This window comes from Vicia villosa, unplaced genomic scaffold, assembly GCF_029867415.1.
Source record: "Vicia villosa cultivar HV-30 ecotype Madison, WI unplaced genomic scaffold, Vvil1.0 ctg.002675F_1_1, whole genome shotgun sequence".
Lineage (NCBI taxonomy): Eukaryota > Viridiplantae > Streptophyta > Magnoliopsida > Fabales > Fabaceae > Vicia > Vicia villosa.
In genome coordinates, this window is record NW_026705999.1 from 253,991 (window position 1) to 270,585 (window position 16,595).

A 16,595-nucleotide genomic window follows, 5' to 3' on the forward strand; every position below is an offset into this window, starting at 1 on the left:
TCAAGTTTGAGGTTTACTAGTGAGTTCTTGCTTCCAGTCATATGATTTGAACAGGCACTGTCAAGGTACCAATCTTCTTTGGTGGGCATCTTTAGAGAGGTGTGTGCTATTAGAGCAAAATCCATAGTCATCCCTGATTGCTCCCTGTTGCAAGCATCATGTTCAAGTTTGACTTGATGAGTTTGGTCTAGGTATCCAAATAGTCTGAACCAGAACGGCTTTATGTGACCAAATCACCCACAGTGATGGCACCTCCATTTTTGGAATTTCTTCTTTGAATGCCTCCTTCTTATGTTTCCTTGACGTTGTTACATTTGGATTGACATTTGGTTAGTCACACAAGTCTTGGGTTCTGTCCTCCTGAGTTCAGAGTTTAGTTCTTCTTTAGCCACAAATCCCACTTCGGATATGTCTCCTATTTTTTGTCCAGATTCCATAATTTCTTCTAGAATATCAGATCCATTGTTCAGCATTTTGAATGACTTGGTCATTTGATCAAGTTTGTAGTTCAACCTGCTTACTTCACAACTGAGGGAGTCTATGGTTGCAAGATGTTTAATCTTCTCATTTTCTTGCTCTCTTATGATTAGCTCATCATCACTGGAATCATCATCAGATTCATAGGTTCTTGTTGAAATTGTGACATGTCTTGCCGTTTCTTTTTCTGAATCTGAGTCTTCATCAGACCAAGTAACAGTCAGTCCTTTCTTTGGCTCCTTGTGGTAGGTGGGACATTCACCTCTAATGTGTCTGAATCCTTCACATACATGACACTGAACCCCTTTCCCTAGATAGGGCTTCTCCTCAGCTTTGAATCTTTTGCTTGAGTCATAGGTCTGACTGATGTCATTGGAAGTGTTCTTGACATTGGGTCTGGACTTCTGATCAACTCTTTTAATAAGTCTGTTGAATTGTTTTCCAAGCATGGCTATGGCGTCTGATAAATTCTCATCACTTCCACCATTGCTTTCTTTTGAATTATCACCTGTGTTGGGGAAAAAAGCGATGCTTTTGTTCTTCTTTTCAACAGGCTCACAGATGCTTGACTCAAAGGTTTGTAGAGAACCAATAAGTTCGTCCAGCTTCATGTTGCTGATGTCTTGAGCTTCCTCTATGGCAGTTACCTTCATATCAAATCGCTTAGGCAGTGATCTGAGGATCTTCCTTACCAGTTTTTCTTCAGTCATTTTTTCTCCTAAGGCTGCTGAGTTGTTTGAAATCTCACGGACATTCACGTAAAATTCATAAATGGTTTCATCCTCTTTCATCTTGAGATTTTCAAACTTAGTGGTAAGTATTTGAAGTCTCGACATCTTTACCTTGGACGTGCCTTCATGTGCTGTTTTGAGAATATCCCAAGCTTCTTTAGCCAGCTCACAGTGTTGCACAAGTCTGAATATGTTCTTGTCAATACCATTGAATAGTGCACTTAGGGCCTTGGAATTGTCCAAAGCTAACTCTTCTTCAGATTTGCTCCATTGAGTTTCAGGAATTAGAACAGTGGTTCCATCTTCCAAAATTTTCTCAGGATGTTTCCATCCGCTTTCAAAAGCTCTCCAGGCCTTGCTGACCACTGACTTAATGACTGCTACCATACGAGGTTTGCAGTAGTCATAGTTAGAACCATCCATGATAGGTGGTCTGTTTCCAAACACTAACAGTTCCTTCTCCATAGTACCAGAATTTTGTTATCCCTAGATCTCACCCAGATGTAAACAGGCTGGGTGCCTGCTCTGATGCCAATTGAAAATTCTAGTAACACACGTTCGATGTTAAACTGGATGTTATGACATCCACAATTATGCAGCACATATAGTAATAACAGAATAGCATAAAATAGTAAAGAACACACATAATTGTTTACCCAGTTCGGTTCAAACAACCTACTCTGGGGGCTACCAAGCCAGGGATGAAGTCCACTATCAGTAATTTCAATTCAAAGCTAGACTCCCATGTTTACAACTTCTCACTTAATCACTACCCAATGACCCTTCTACCTAGGTTCTACCTAGATATGGAATATCTCCATTCCACTCTCCCTCAATCACAGCAGTGATTACACATAAACAAATAAACAATTACAGATAGAAGACATTCTTCAAAAACACACCTTGATCTGCTTAAAAGCTTCAATCAAGAGACATACACTCGTGCTTAAAAGCTTAGAGTGACATTAAACACACGCAACTAATTCCAACGCAATCATCAAGGACAATTGCTTGGATCACACGAGACAGTTACAGAACAACAGTTCTTCACAATACAAAATCTTCTGTCTGCGTTCCAAAATAGGATTGCAGTCCTTTTATATGCAGTCTCGGGCCTTGGGCTTTTTAAGAAACAAATTAGGGTTAACCAAGTTAACCTAATTCACACGCCAACTGTCTGTTACAAAGAGTGTTGTCAGCAGGATCTTCTGGATGAAATATTTAGCACTCAATAAAAGGTTTCCTAAATTGATAATTGAGATAAATTAGGAAACACATTTAATAAATAATAACTCCTGCTGTCACACACGGATGTCATGACATCGATCATGACATTCACTACAAAACCCGTATTAGCTTCACACATATGCAACCTGCATAAAACAATATCAACGAGGTATGTTTTGCCATAAATGCAGCAAACATGAAAACACCTTCATTGCCTCTGTTACGCAAAAATTGTCCCAGGTAACCGGTTACCTCATTTACTGTAACCGGTTACATCAATTATAGTAGCCACTATTTTCAAATTTTGTGTCAGGTAACTTGTTACGTCATTTATAGTAATCGGATACATTACTGTAACTTAGCCAAAAAACCCATTTTATTACGATGTAACCGGTTACCTCAATCCATGTAACCGGTTACATCACTGAACCAGTGTCAAATTCTACTATTTTCAAGTTGTGATTTCCAAACACTTCAACCCCAAAATTTACATCAAAACAGGTACTCATTATTTACCAATTGTTACTACACTTCATAATACATGTTTGACCATTCCATAACATCAATTCATCATAATATCATTGATTTCAAGGATTCAACACAAAATCATTATCAACATTCACACTATCTCATACACATCAAAAACCCAATTTCACACAAACACGAACATACAATTAGGAATTTTATCTCTACCATAACCCATCATCATATAATCCCTTATAAGGTTAGGACCCCACCCTTACCTTAGTGTTCTTGGAAAACCTTAACCTTAGCATTGGAAGTTCTTCCTCTCCTGAGCCCTAGCCTTCTCTTCTCTCTTTCTCAATTTCACGATCGTATCAGTTATGTTCTCTCTTCCTTGTTTTCTCACTAATAACCCTTAGACGCCTAATATGATAATCCCAATTTACCCTTCCTTACTATATTATCTAAATAAATCTAATTTATTTACTAACTATATTATTATTACTATTAAAGTAACAATAATAATTCTAATAACATTCTAATAATTATACATCCACTTCTATTTTCAACTCCACGTCACGACTACCTTATTCTAAGGTATTCTACCCCACACTTTACATCATATCACGTCACTTATTTTTTAGTTATAAAATAAATACGATAAAAACAGTTGTTACAGCTTATGCCCTGTTGTTGGCCTGTATTAGCTTTATATTGAGGGCTCGTGCCTTGTTGCTACCCTATTTGGCATTATGGAGAGGGCTTATGCCCTGTTGGTATCACATGCATTGAGTCGGTGTTGGTATCATTGCATAACATTGATTAATTTACATGATTATTGAGTTGTATAGTTGGTGTATTTATATGATAATTTGATGGTATATACTTGAATTGTTATTGAAGCTCTAGGAATGTGAGATGTAGAATATGTGCCTAAGCATGATTATATATGTGGTATACTTATTATTATATAATCTATTATATTGTTGTGATATCTCACCCTTTTGTTGGAATGATGCTTTATACGGCATCATGCAGATAAACAGGAACACTTCGAGGTCGGAGTGAGTTGAAGATGGAGTCCTCCACACTTTTATTAGATTCGGTGTCTGCTCTGATATGTAAAACTTGGGGAACGGAACGTTATGTTTTTAGTTATGTTGTGTGGGATTATGTGTAATCTCTTAAAATATTATAACTATGATTATTTGGTTTTGAAACATGATTATGTTTTGGTGTTTACAATTATGAAAAATCAATTGTTTCCGTTGTTTAAATGAGAAGTTGTAGTTTGATACTTGTATTTTGTTTTACTCTGATAATTATAAAATATGCGGGGGAATATTTAGGGTGTTATACTACCTCACCTATGTAACGCCCAGAAAAATAAGTATATGCTTAATTTGGACGTTTGTGACGTTTATTGGAATTTTACCGTTTTTGGAGTCATTTCAGTCGGTATTAGTTCGGGATGACGGACTAATATTTAATTGAAGGTTTTCATATTTTTGGTACTGGAAATATTATTAAGGTAATATTCTGCGTTTTGGGGTTTTTCTGAGCAATTGAGTTTGGACCGGAAAGTGAGATATTTATGTGTGTGAATAGTAAGTAGTGGGGGGAGATAGAAAAGAGATAAGAAAAGAAAAGAAGAAAGAAAAACAGAAAGGAAAGAAAGAAGAGAAAGAAAGGAAGAGAGAAAGAGAAGAAAAAGAGGAAAAGAGATTTTATGGAGATCAAAACAAACCTTGATCCAAGAACAAAACCAAGGTAAGGGGATGAATCTAATTTATCTTTAATGTATGATTCTTATAGTCTTGTTCTTGTTCTTGTTCTTCTTGTTCCATTTCCATAACTTTCTTGTGTGGTCTTTGTTTGATCTAAGTTTGTTTGAGAATGATTGTATGATGATTAAATGATATCCTTGTTGTGTTATGATGATTGATCATGCTTTCTTTTCCATTTCCATGGCTTGATTGAGTTTGAAGAAAATGTTAGGTTTTGAGAAAGATTGATGAATCAACCATGAAAAGTTTGATGTTAGGTTGTTCTTATGGTATGTATGTGTTGTATTGATGTTATAATGATGTATAGGTGTTAGAGAAATGTTTATAAGAGTTTGGGTGGTGGAAATGGTGATTTTTAGGTTTCTACGAAGCTTAGGTCGACCTACACAGAGGTTTGCGTCGACCTGTGCAGCCTAAAAGGCAAAAAACTGTGTTTTCTACTGAATGCGTCGACCTATTGGGTCGGCGTGCGCATACCCGAGGGTGGCAGGAGTTCAATGCGTCGACAGCTGAGTCGCCAGCTGTCGCACGCTCGCGAAAAAAGAACAGAGTCGCCACCAATATATTTATCCCATAAGGGAAAGGAATATTAGAAAACCTAATAAAGGAAGGAACAGGGTCTTGCGACCAGAGAATCAAGGTACGGGAGTCGGTTACGCGAGGGGAAGGTATTAGCACCCCTCGCGCCCATCGTACTCGATGGTATCCACCTATGTTTGTTTCTATCTAAAGGGTGTAATTAATGTCTATGTCTACATGCGAAATGAATGCAAAATGTAGGGAAAACAAAGAATTGTACTCGCACGGGCCCTACCCCGCTGCCTACGTATCCTTTTCAGGAATCAGAGTTACCGTAGCTCGGCTAAAGATTTTCTGTTTGTTTTTGTGTTTTTTAGTTGGGCGGAGTTAACGCTCGCGCTCTTGCATAAGGGATCGCCTAGGATGCAATGGAGCGGAGATAACGGTGCCCTTAGGCAAAAGAAATGATTGGTTTGTGTCTTTTAGGGTAGATGAGTGATGAACAGTTCCCAATACCGGGCCACTCACCACTTTCTCTACTTTGTTTTAGTCTGAACCATTGTTAGATGTTTTAAAGTGTTTTTGGTTTGTGTGTTTTTTAAGGGGAATTTATTTGTGACTTAGATCATACCAAAAAGAGTTTTGTTTTGCATATTTAGAGAACGCACATCGAGGCCTACGCCACAATCGTTTCTCTAAATAACGGTTAAGAAATACATCGAGGCTTCACACCTCAATCATTTCTTCTCCGCTAAGTAAAGGAGATACAAAAAAAGTTCTTTTTTGTGAATATTTAGAGAATGCACATCGAGGCCTACGCCACAATCGTTTCTCTAAATAACGGTTAAGAAATACATCGAGGCTTCACACCTCAATCATTTCTTTCCCGCTAAGTAGGAAAGAACATACATCGGGGCCTACACCCCAATCATTTCTTTCCTACTATGAAATATAGTAACGGTATGATCTTCATCGGTATTTATTAAGTATTTTAAAAGTTGAAAAGAAAAAGAATGCAAGAAGGGAACTATTTCTGAATTCTAGTCTAAGTTGTCTATACAAGTCTAAATCCTAATGTTAACATGGGATGGATCCTAAAAGAAGCATTAAAAGTGGTATTAACAAGGTAGGCCAAAAGTATGGCCAAAAGCTAAGCAACAAAGTCACACAACAATTATACAAAAACTAGCATGGAAATGGTTACAAAAACAATTCAAGCATTAGTACAAAGTGAAATTAAAAAACTACTACTTTTTATGACTTTTTTATGAAGGAGAATTCAATCAATTAAATGTCAAAGCTAACCTAAAAGTCTACTATTTTTATGAGTTTTTTGAAGGGATTTAAACTAAAAATCTACTATTTTTATTAGCTTTTTTAATGAAGGAGAAATGAACTTCTAAATCAAGTAAAAAGAAGATTAAAACGATAAGCCTAAAACTAACACTTTTTTGATTATTTTCTATGTCAAAATATGGCACTAAGGTCTAAAGTGATAGGGAAAAAAAGCTTTTTATTTACTAAGAAAAAAATGACAAAATCTAATTAAAATTTAAATTGCTAAATTGAAATAAAAGGAAACAGGGGTGCAGAGAACAATTGGGTGTCTGATGTAGCAACTGGTGCAGAGGCCCAGAAGTGAGCCCGAAGGGGCAATTTTGTTATAGCAATTTTCAAAAAAGTGGGCCTGGGGGTACGCTGAGTAATTCGGCCCAAGGAGTTTTTTCAGACTTTGCTTACATGCCAAGAGATGCTATGGGCCGTAGGGGTGTGTGATCAGCAAATTCGTTTTAGGCCCAGAGCATTATACAGATTTTGTTTCACATTATCACGTTAATTAATTAAAAAAAATAAAAAAATAAAAACGAATAAAACTAAGAAGAAGAAGCCTGAAAGGGGCAATTAGGGTTAAATGTGTGTGACCTTTGAGATGTCTCGTAGCTTCTTCTCTCTCACTCATACGAACACGGCGGCCGGCAATACCTTTCCTTCTCCGATTAGCTTCGACGGCGTCACCACCGTATCTGCTTCAACTCCCTCGAGTCTCCGCTCTCAAATCCTCGATTCCTTTTCCTTTTCAATCGTTAGTTTTCGATCTCCTCTCTCTTCAAGCCGGATGATAGTGAACGACCAGAGAACGTCTTCAAGAAATCCAGGTAATCATGCTTCCTCTTGCTCCTGATTTCAACCACTTCTTTCTTCCTCTTATTCTAACTTTCTGTGTGCTGCGGTGTTATGAACATGCGTGGAGATGCTGCGGATTCGTTGAAAAATGATGATGAAGGAGCGTATGAAGAGCTTTGTCGGTGATGAATTCTGCAGATTGTTGATTGAAGTTGATGACGGCTCTGTGATGATGATGAAGATGATTGTTGGTTGAAGAAGAAGATGAAGGTTTAGATATGATTATCGATGAAGGAGATTCTGAATTCTTTTTGTTGCGATCCTCTCATCTTCTCAATATCTTGGTTCTGTTTTTGCAGGTTCTTGTGATGATTATTCAGAGATGGAGAGTGATTGGAGAAGGCTTGGAGATGATGATGAGATTGAGAGAGTGAAATGAAGAGAGGAGAATAGGAAATCGTGAAGATGATGAAATGGTGGAAGAAAAAATGGAGAGAGAGAGAGTGATGAAGATGAATGAAGGTGGAGAGTGAGTGAAGAATGAATGGAGGTGGTGGAAGGTTGATGAATGAGTGTGGAAGTTCAAAAATGGTGAAAATGGATCCCGAGAGAGAATCTGAAGATGATGGTTCGATTATATAGAGGTTGAAGGAGAGGAAATCAGTTAGAAGTTGAAGAACCTGGGCCGTTGGATCGAAGTAGTTAGTTAAAGGAATGGAAGGTGTGGGTTGAGTCTGCCAAGAGGTTAGTTACTTCTGTTTTTCTGTTGAAAGTTTGTTAGGTCAGTTTGGAATTCGGTTAGAGTTTGTTAGTTAGGAAATGAGACTTATTTATATGGCTGTTTTAGGTAGTTAGAATCTGTTAGAAAACTGTTAGGTAGTTACAAATATGGTTAGAAATTGGAAATGTTAGTAAAACTGGTTTTTTTGTACAGGGGCTGATTTTGATGGTGTATGATGCTGAAAGTGGCGTAATGTATTGTTTGGATTTTGAAACTGGATGTGTATGCACAGGTTCACTGATGGGCTGTTTTAATTTCCTGTTAGAAGTTAGACTGAATGTTGTGAACTGATGTGATTCGACTTTGCAGGTTTATGGAATTGGCATGATTCGGGAGCATGGTTATGGTTTGAAGACTCGAGAAAGAGACCACAAGGTAGACATCATGGAAACTGGCGGAGCAAAGCTTGAAAGATCGGAGTCTTGATGAAGCTTTAGAGAAAACTAAACTTTATGATGTAATAATTTGATTTTTGTAGTATGTAATGGTACTGAGATAGGAGTGGAATGGTGGAATATATCTTTGGTGTGATGGCAGGGACATGTATTTGGAATGGACTTTTGGTAATATTTGTAATGAATATTTTTTGTATTGAATAGAGACATGGGCTTTTGAATGGGAATGTGAATTTGTGTAATTGAACTTTTGTAACTCGACCTTTTTTGTAAATGGATATTGGATAGAAATTTGGAAGGGCTTTGTAAAGTGGATTGGACTTTTCAATTTATTTATGATGGACACTTAAGAGAATATGGATCTTTGGGTGAATGTTTGGAAAATGATGGACATTGTATTGTAGAGTTTTTTGAAAGGAAATTGTCTGAATGGTTCATGAATGAATGTTGAAACTTAAGTGTTCTTGATTTTTTGTAATGAGATGTCTCTGAATGATGAATGAAATTCAAGCCATGTTTGCAAATTATGCCTTGAACGGTATATGTCCTTTGTACTATGATTACCCTTGAACAAATTACCAACAATGGGGTCATTTGGACCAATTTCTTGAATCCATCTACCAACCAATGAAGCCATAATTTTAATCCATCAGTCCATGTTGACAAACAACAAACAATTTTGAGGACGATCCTGCTTTAAACCAGTTTACTCTTCTAACCATGGTCATGCTCTTAGCAATTCCACCCCAAAGTATGAAAGGCACTAGTCCACTACCTTTATTGATGAATAATAACAAGCCCATGTGATAAGTAGACCCCGATCCTAAATAGATGCATCATGTCTCGACCATATAATGAACACAAGCATATGACTAGTTAGCCACATATAAGTCCTTATATCTTCATTCATCTATGAACCTTTGCGAAGACAACATACGACCCTGTCTTGAAGAAGAAACCTTAGCCTGTTCCATGACCCTTGATCCCTTGTCAGATTATTGACTAATGAATGCATGAGTTATGTTAATGACCTAATGGAGGTATGCAGATGAAATGCGAAGCTAAAGCCAGTTAGAATTTAAAGGGTAGGACAAATTTGGGGTATGACAGCTGCCCCTATTTAATCGTCTTAAACCTGAAGGTGAGATTGGCGCTAGCCTTTCGAACATTCGAGGTAGAAGAAGATTAAATATCCAAATACCAGAAATTTGTCCTAAAGAGAAGGAGTGGCTGTTATCCTTATTTTTGTTTGATATCTGCTGGGGAAAGAGAAATGTTTTTCTTTTTTCTGGTGGAAAAGTTTATGGTGAGTAATGGGTTTGAATGGAGATAACTTATAACGTGGTAACGGTGCCAATACAGGGTTTTCAAAGAGAATGGTTGTATGAAACAATGATCGAAAGAAAAAGACCTCGTGCGATTTACGACTCAACGTCAGGACTGAAAGGAATAAGATCTCGTGGCGATCTATGACTCAACATCGAAAGAAGATCTCGTGGCGATCAACTCGTCAACAGAAGAAAAGGGAATAAGATCTCGTGGCGATCTATGACTCAACATCGAAAGAAGATCTCGTGGCGATCAACTCGTCAACAGAAGAAAAGGGAATAAGATCTCGTGGCGATCTTATGACTCAACATCGAAAGAAGATCTCGTGGCGATCAACTCGTCAACAGAAGAAAAGGGAATAAGATCTCGTGGCGATCTTATGACTCAACATCGAAAGAAAATTTCGTGCGATTTTCCACACTTTGGAAAGGAATAAGATCTCGTGGCGATCTTATGACTCAACATCGAAAGAAAATCTCGTGCGATTTTCCACACTTTGGAAAGGAATAAGATCTCGTGGCGATCTTATGACTCAACATCGAAAGAAAATCTCGTGCGATTTTCCACACTTTGGAAAGGAATAAGATCTCGTGGCGATCTTATGACTCAACATCGAAAGAAAATCTCGTGCGATTTTCCACACTTTGGAAAGGAATAAGATCTCGTGGCGATCTTATGACTCAACATCGAAAGAAAATCTCGTGCGATTTTCCACACTTTGGAAAGGAATAAGATCTCGTGGTGATCTTATGACTCAACAACGAAAGAAAATCTCGTGCGATTTTCCACACTTTGGAAAGGAATAGGATCTCGTGGCGATCTTGTGACTCAACATCGAAAGAAAATCTCGTGCGATTTTCCACACTTTGGAAAGGAATAAGATCTCGTGGCGATCTATGACTCAACATCGACTCGACATCGAGGGACAAAAGAAGACATTGTGTCAGACACTCCTCAGAGATTGAAAATACCTCGCATCGGCACCGTGGTTGGAAGAGATTTGAAATGTAGTAGCAGATATCAATCGGAATTTGTAAGGACAACCTTTTGTGTGGGGATGTATTATTGTCTTGACTGGGTGCGGATTTGTATTATCTGGATTATGCTTTGTATGCATGTTTGAATTTTTCTATGGCGTAATGATCCATTTTGATGGATATGCTACGCTTTTGAGGATGCAATGCTATATGCAGTGAACGCTATATGCAGAGTGCCAAATAAAGGTATTGATGAGGTAAACACCATGGGGAATCCCCCTAGTGTTAAGGACCATGTGGAGGTGCCAATAGATATTGAACTTTGATTTGTAAAATGCACCTTCTTTGACTTGAAGAATAATTTCTGACTTCTCACCATGTGCCACTGCTTGGAGGATTTTCAGCTTAAGGAGATTCCCTTGATTCACCATACTGGGGATGAGAAATCCAAATAAGGAGCCTTGATTAGGGAAGTAGGACAACTCCTAGGAGAAATAAACTCCTGTGCTTGAGGAATGGAACAAACTCTCGGGAGAAATAAACTCCGTGTTTGGGGAGAGACCAAGTTTCCAGGAGAAATAAACTCCTATGATTGGGGAATGGATCAAACTCTCAGGAGAAATAAACTCCTACGCTTGGGAGAGACCTAGTTTCCAGGAGAAATAAACTCCTATGATTGGGGAGAGAACAAAATAACCCAAGAGATTGTGCCCCAAGCTTCACGACCCATGAAGGAATTTGCACTATAGAATCCTTGGAGAGATTTGTCGAATCTCGACGTAATTGCCCCAGATTGGTCAAACTCAAGAGAGATTCCTCGACTTGATTGCCCCAGATATGTTGAACTTGAGAGGTCAAACCTCGACTCAACTGCCCCTGATTAGGTACATCTTACTAGAATCCTCGAGCTTTCATTGTTTTGAAGTCAAACAAACATGGAAATAACTTTACCACGCTCAACGGAGTCTTCCAATTCTTCCCCTCGAGGTAATCAAGGAAAGCATTAACTGTTCATGCCCAACGGAGTTCTTTGGATAACTTTCCCCTTGATGGTCAACGTTTGAGATGATTAGCTTTTCCTCCTCGGAGTTCTCAAGTCTCTTGTACTTTGACATGATCAAGTTACTCACTGATTCTCATCCTGAAATTTTTTTTTGATGTTTAAGCAGATGTTTTGTATACAAAAGAATGTTAATTCTAAGAATGGTAATTCTAATGCAAAGCCTATGTTAGCCTTGAAGTTTTAAAACATTTTAGTGGAATGAGGTTGCGACCTCTTGTGAATGAATCACTAGTTGATACAACCTCGATTTTTGCATATGGAAGATAAAGCAGGCATACGATACCAACATGGATATGTGTCACGCTTCATTGGGAGTCAGTTAAACACTATCTCATCGGAGTGTGCTTTCGAATTAAACCCTACTTCAATTAGGGCTTTTAAGGGTTGTAACTTGGTCGGGTTCACGGTTTAAAGAAACAAAGGGTAGTTAGGCTCAAAATTATTTGTACCCACCCCCTTCGTGATGTTCTCCAGTCCTATGTCCAGTTAACTCGACACGAGTGTTCATCCCTCACAAGGAATTTGAAATGGTTGAGGAATCAATGAGGTTCTCTGGACGTGGCGGTCGCTCACCTTTTGTTCTTCTGATTCATTGTCACGCGACTTTGTTCTCGCTTGGCAATTTCATCATCTTTTTTTTTTTTTTGTCATTTTTCTTTTCATCTTTTATTTTCATTATTTTTTCGCCATTTTTTTTTTGCTCTCTCTTTTTTTTTTTTGAACAAGTCGTGTGACCTCGCATAGTCTTTGATTCGTTGGAGGTGATTGCGACTGCCTCACTCCTTTGATTTGATGAAGGATTACCATTGTGGTATCGTCATCTCCTGATCTCTTGATGGAATAAGGGTAATCATTGCGGTTTTGACATTCCTCAACCTTTTGAAGGATAACCATTGTTGTATCCTTAGATGCACACCCTTTTGGTGAGTTTTGAAAGCTCGATCAAGTTAAATGAACACTACCCTTCCCCAAGGTCAAAGTGAGGGTTTTTATGATTAGAAAAGAAACTCCTACTTCAAGGCTCAAAGGGGTTAACGAGGGTCTATCTCCCTTATATCTCCGGTGTTTGGGGATTTGAAATAATGCCTGTATATCCTCAGTAGGGTTTTATTCAAAAACACACGATTAGAGATTTTGCATTTTTATTTTTCATCACTCTCCCTCAGCTTTTTGCATAAGCAAGCAATTAGTAAAGTTGGTATCGTAATGCCAAAACATTTTATGAGTGATAACGAATGGATTACTTCAAGACAAACATAGACAATGTATTATGATTTTCATTCAGAAATTAACAAGTTTTTACATGCTATCAAGTCTTAAACAAACAATGAAATGTTACAAATGAGAATGCAATAAAGAAACTAAATGAATGCCATTGTTGAGGAGACTTGACTCCGTCTGGACTTATTGATCTTGAATACTTTTTGCAGTTCTTTCCAAACACTTCATATTACTCCAAAAGAGAACTCCAACGAAGTCACCTATGAGTCGTAAACTTTTGCCTTGCTTTAGGGATTCGAGCAATGCGAGTGATGCAATGCTCAAGATAAGAGTACGTCTTGCTTATCCCTCGTGCGGGAGCCCCAAGCATAGTTGCTAGAGTAGTAATCGCCATCATAAACGGGAAGAATCTTGTATGATCATCAACTCAAGAGAGCTACTTGTGGTGAAGAAGACCCAATACTAGAATCTTAACCAATTGTGATTCCAACAAACAAGGAAACGAATGAGCACAAGGCAATAGAATCACATCAATTTGTTTCTCATGTTCTTCTTGTCTCTGTTAACTAGCAAGGCCACTGAGAAGGAGATCATGAGAAAAGGCAACTGATATATGAAGTAGAACCTTGAGAATGAGAAGCATTGTGAAGAACACTCTTGATTATCACACGGAAGAAGATTCTGACGGATTCACCCAGGAATTTGTAATGCTTTTAGGGATTCGAGCAATGCGAATGATGCAATGCTCAAGATAAGAGTACGTCTCGCTTATCCCTCATGCGGGAGCCCCAAGCATAGTCATTGAAGAAGTATTTGCCATCAAACATGGAGGAACCTTGCGTAGTCACCAAACTTAGAGAAGCTATTTGTTGCAAAGAGAACTCAAACACCAACTGAAACACCAACCTCCACGGATACAACTGAGCATAAGAACCTTGAGAATGAGGGATGCTTCTACAAAACATTCTTGATTTCTTTTTTTTGGAAAAGATTATGACGAAGTTGCTCGAGAATTTGTTGTGCTTTTATTATTATCATACCAATCAACTCAGACAAGGAAGTAGCCTTCAACAAAATAGGGAATACTGAAGTGAGAATACGGAAATGAAATGATGATTGCCAATGTTGAGGAGCCTTGACTCCATTTGGGCTTATTCTTCTTTTTTTTTTTTTTGTGATACTTTCTGGAATACGGGCATTCACTTATGCATGAACTCTTCGTTTTATGCGCAGGCCATTCGGAGTGAATGACATTACTTTGGAGTCAATGAGATCTTGGACTTTGTGTTTCAAAATATTACAATCCTCAGTTGAATGTCCAGATGTCCCAGAATGGTACTCACACCTTGCATTTAAGTCATATCCTTGAGGAATTGGTATTGGAGGGGGCTTAAACTCCCTTAGTTGGACCAAAGAATCCTTGAGCAAGTGAGAAAGCAGCTGACTATAGGTCATAGGAATTGGGTCAATCCTTCTTGGTGGTCTCCTTGGCATTTGTGGACCCTGCTGATGGCAATGATTCTAGTACCCATTCTGTTCAGGTGTCTTCCTCTTTTGATCTGGCTGTGAAACAAATGGAGACTGATGAGGTGGGAAACCTGGAACCCAAGATGGTGCATTATGCTTCTGATTTGAAGTAGATCTGACATAGAAGTATGAATCAACCTTTTCTTCCACCGCAGTTGGAACCCCATTTCCTCGAACAAACATACCCTCGGGGGTGAACAAAATCACTTTTGAATCAATGAGATCTTGAATTTGCTGCTTCAGCGCCCTACAATTCTCAATATCATGACCAGGTGCCCCAGAATGGAACTCACATCGAGCATTGGCATCAAAGGTGGGGGGAAGCTTTTCAGGCGTAGCCAATTCTCGTAGCTCAATCAACTGAAGCTCCAGCAAACGGGGAAGTAACTGAGCGTAAGGCATCGGGATATGATTGAGAATTCTCTGAGGTATCTTAGGCTTTTTCCCACACATTTGGCCTCCTTGAAGAACAGATTGGCATGGAGGTAATGGCACATGGAGTTGAGGAGGAACTTCCTGAGGTATTCCATGAGTGGGAAAGGATCCTACTGAAGAGAAGGGATCAACAACTTATGTTGCAGTAGTAGGAACAACATCCCCTTCCTTTCTTAGTACTATTTTTAGAATTTCCATAACCAAGCTTAACTGAGTCTTCAACTGACTATTCTCCTCTTTTAGTGCACCCTGATTATGGACCAATTCTTGCATTTCCAACATAAGATGACCCATTTGTTCCCTCATCTCATCCATTTCCTCACGGAGTTGTTCCATAGTTGATCTTGGAGTTGTGGCAGTGAGAAGTCGAATCTGTTGTTGATCTTGAAATCTGGATAGAAATGGTCCCATAAGTCTTTGAAAGAACCATGAAATGCATGATAGTATGAATGCATGTTTCATTTATGAGAGATCCTAAAGTCTTTTCACACACTTTCATTCTTCTTTTTTTGGAATTAAAGCTTCCTTTTTTGTATAGAATATCTTTTCTTTCCTTTTTGCTTTTCTATTTCCTTTTCTTTTACATATCTTTTCTTTTCTTTTCTTTTCTTTTCTCTTTTTTTGAAATAGACTTTAGGATCTTTCATAAATAGAGTGGACAAAGCAATGATGTTATGCAATGCAAAAGCATGGGATCCACGGTCCATATAATCTTAGTAACCACTGTACAATCCTCTGAATAACTGATACAGGTCAAATGTCACAGGATCAAAGGTCCGACACCTTTTTGAATACCAGGAAAACCAATAGTCACCAACAGAACAGAATAGTCACCAACGGTACCTGTCATGTATATCCCTCCCCACTCACAGGTGTAGTCTAGGTCAGGGTAAGGTCAAAATGGCAACCAGCGTTATCAGTCCTCCTGAGGCACCACCGTTGTTGCATCTACATGCCAACAATGATACCCCATTTGGACCTCGACTGGGCGTGGGTCTCATGATCGCACTAGACAAGACCTGACATCTCATCGGCGTCATGACTATCCACTCGATCCTAGGTATCCTATGTGTCAACTCTGGCCTGGGTATTGGGCCTTTTACCTCATAGAAACATCCCACCCAACCTGCAAAACAGAACAGAAGACCCCAAGGAACACAAAATATAATCCATATGCATGATGTGCAAGCAGAAATAAATATGATATGCAAGCAGAAAATAAACAGGACATGCGAAACATAAAACAAATACATAAAATAAATAAATGCACGTATAGACAAAACATAGCACACCCAGTAAATAAACAAACAAACGGATAGGCTAGGATCGACTATCTAAGGATGGACCAGCAACAGGTCTAGCAACATCCCCAGCAGAGTCGCCAGCTGTCGCACGCTCGCGAAAAAAGAACAGAGTCGCCACCAATATATTTATCCCATAAGGGAAAGGAATATCAGAAAACCTAATAAAGGAAGGAACAGGGTCTTGCGACCAGAGAATCAAGGTACGGGAGTCGGTTACGCGAGAGGAAGGTATT